Source organism: Saccopteryx leptura, chromosome 2 (genome assembly GCF_036850995.1).
Source record: "Saccopteryx leptura isolate mSacLep1 chromosome 2, mSacLep1_pri_phased_curated, whole genome shotgun sequence".
Lineage (NCBI taxonomy): Eukaryota > Metazoa > Chordata > Mammalia > Chiroptera > Emballonuridae > Saccopteryx > Saccopteryx leptura.
In genome coordinates this window covers 74468518-74472086 of record NC_089504.1, presented here as the reverse complement: position 1 = coordinate 74472086, position 3569 = coordinate 74468518, and positions in this window count along the sequence as shown.

Here is a 3569-nt window from a genome sequence, read left to right as displayed (position 1 = left end):
GTATATAGATGATGTATCATAGAATTGTGCACCTGAAACCTATGTAACTTTATTAACCAATGTCACCCCAATGAATCCAATTAAAAAAGAAAAACACAATAAAAACATTGTCCAACAAGAGGGTGGTGGTTACCAGGGGTGGGGGGAGGGAGGACAGGGGGAGAGTTAGGGGGAGGGGGAGGGGCACAGAGAACTAGATAGAGGGTGGCGAAGGACAATCTGACTTTGGGTGAGGGGTATGCAACATAATTTAATGACAAAATAACCTAGACATGTTTTCTTTGAATATATGTACCCTGATTTATTAAGGTCATCCCATTACCATTAATAAAAATTTATTTAAAAACAAAACAAAACAAAAAAAAAAACATTGTCCAAAAGACTAAAAAAAAAATAAATAAATAAATAAGGTGACTTTTAGTTCCTTGTCTTTCCCTCTCAGTGTTTTCATCTGAAAAATGGGAATTTGCTCCTATAGTATTTTGTAAAGAAGTTCAGGAAATCGCCTGCCTTCTCCCCATCTATGGAAGAGGGACTTTGTTATGCCCAGAAGTGTCTTATTTTCTTTCTTTGGTTTGGGGGAGTAGCTATTTCTAAGTAATCATTGTAATGACAGATTTGATACACTTCGGAAAAAACATATAGTTAAGTGTTGTTTGGTGTCTCTTTGATAGTGAAATATCTTGGTTATGGTTCTTTTAAAATCAATAAACCAGAGGAAAGGGAAATGAAACTTTATTTACTTATTGAAATTCCAAATTAAGTTCTTAATGGCAGAAACATCTTAGAATGTTCCAAAGTTTCATTTGGCACAGAGGCAAGACACTCAGACTCTTTTTCAAACATTAATCCAAGACATTGGGTTGGACACGTCAGGAAAACAAACTTCCTTATGAGGGCTCAGAGGTGGGAAGGCGTGGGGAGAAGGCCTTCCCCGTGGAAGTTCGAGAGTGGCCGTTCCTGTGGGAGCTGAGATCCGGGAAATGATAGAAGTTAGCACATTCTGGTGGCTTGTGCACTGAAAAGAGTAGACTGAAGTCAAGTTATACTTTTAAAAAAATTAAAAGTAGTTTTATGTGTGGGTGAAGTTCCTAGGTTACTCCGTGTGTTAGCAAATGCTGGAAGTTGGAGAAATCTGATTTCTGAGTCTCTGTAGGGTACCAGCATTTAATCTAGTTGATGGCACCAGACACTGGTAACCACGGCCAGCCATTGTGGGCAGGGGTTCCAAACATATGGCCTGTGCATTGCATCCCCATCCTCAGCCCTTCATGAATTATTTTTATATTGGATGCCAACCTAGCAAATGCATGAATCTTGATGCACACTGCCAGCCTGTTACCAGCCAGCCCTCCTCTGTCCCTCCCCTGCCATATTGTTGATCCCTTTACCCTCCCAGGCCAGAATCTGTGCTCAGCCCCATGCGAGATGGCATATGAGAAGGCATGTGTGGCAGCACCAGGGGACTGCCCTTTCTGTCTCCAACTGAAATCCACCCAGCCATTGTGTTCGGCTTCTCCAGAGCACACTCTCAGCTGGGCTGCTGTTAGAGTTGCGCAGTGACCTGCAGATCTAAGGGAAAAAACAGATGTCCCAATAAATTTTTGTCAAAACGTAATTACCTCGGGATTAGAAAACCACATGGGGGTGGGGAGGGACAGGAACAGATGTATTACTTTCAAATATGCAATCATCATTCTGCAGAAGTTTAAATAATCAAGAGGTTTAAATGATGGCATTTGAGGGTGTCCCCTCCCCTTTATTTTGGTCCCTTCTTTTACCTTCAGCTCTGGACTGTTTGGAAGCCTCTCCTGTTTCTCTCTGTGCCAATGGTGCTCCGAGCAGGAGGAGAGCATGTTGCACAAAAGTATCATCCTGAGTGCTTTTTCATAAATAAATCTAGGCAAATATGACAGGCTATCTTTCCCCCAGGAACCTGGCCAACTCTTTTCTTCCTCTCTAGCCGACAAAATATGACAAACTATGAATTTTCCCAGTAACCATAAAAGATTCTTATTTTCATGGTTTGAACTGTTAGGTGCAGGTCAAGGTAGTATATCAAACAGAAATTCTTACAGGGAAAATCCTTTTACTGTTTTCTGTTTTCAATTTTTGTCCAGTGGAAGGGGGTGCTGGGTGCTGATTGAAGATTCATTGGGTTATTTGTTAGCTGGTTGTCAGAAGCCTCTGAAGGTGAGATGTTAATCTCTTTTAAGTATTCGCCCATAGGCCTGAGTGAGGGAGCCCATCGGTTTGGAAATCTGAGACCCCAGGAGGTCCAGGGTTCCAGGAGCTACTGTTGTTTCAGCTTATTGGATTGTGTCCTGTTGGGTAAGGGTGGCTGACATGTTACTAAATAACATCCAGCCTGTCCTCGAAAATGCTGTACCTGGGACAGGGGCTGACTGTTCCCTTCACACACTTGGATTTTGGAAATGCTAGTTCTCATTTTAAGGCTTTAACCTTTATAGAAAATGCCTAGTAATGTATACGTTGGTATCCAGAAATAGTTACCAATTATCAAGTGTCTACTCATTGCCATCATCCCTGCTGAGGGCTTTACATACATACTCCCAGATCCTCCTGGAGGTCTCCTGGCGGAGACATTATTACCCCAGTTTAGAGATGTGGTAATTGAGGTTCAAAGGTTAAAAAAATGTTGCAATACTTACAAAGCTAATAAGTGATAGAACTCAAATTTGAATCTATGTATCAATGTCTACAAGGACTTCTCCTATCCGTTGATTTGGTATAGTTTGGGAATCTTATACTTTGCATACAACATAATTGAACATGCTTTGAAAATGGTAACAAACCAACAAGAATAACTCATGCTATACCATCCTGGCCATGATGTATATACCTTTTTCTGCATGAAGAAGTCATATATAATAGACCTATTATACTTCCCTTTGCTGATAGAGGACTTAATACAAGCTAGGCTCATGCTCTCTCACAATTTTAGCCCAGTTGACCCAGAGGTAACCATGGATACCTAGACATGAAAGAGTTAAAAAGGAAATCCTCAGCTAGGCACTAAGCAGAGGAGTGTTGATTCCAGCTGCTTCCAGGGGATATCTGATAGAGGGAGTCAGTCAGGAAACCACCACAGGAAAGGAATTTTGAGCAATGTGGGTGTCTTCCTGGTAGTCATCAGCCTCACGTAGCCTTCCCACGTAAAGCCAGAGAGGTTTGTAAAATTCTAAACTTCACAGCGGCATAGGAAAAGGGACATTTTACAGAAAGAGATAAAAGAAGACTTTTACACTAGAAGAAGTGCCACCTTTAGAGGATCTGGAATGGTGTGGACTTATAAACCAGCATATAGAGAAGGCAACAGCAGTCGCAGTTGGAGAAGCTGAGAACTCTGAAATTGGTCAGTAGCCCTTATTTCAAGAAATGATGTCCAATATGAGATATTGACACAGACAAGGGCATCCAAAGGGCAACACACAGCTATCAAGATGGAAAAAGGAGAGAGAACAGGACAAAGACCTTCTGCCCACTGACAAACACTCTCCTTGATCAAACTTAAGTCAGGCTTCTCTGTGTCCTTTTTCTGATGAGGA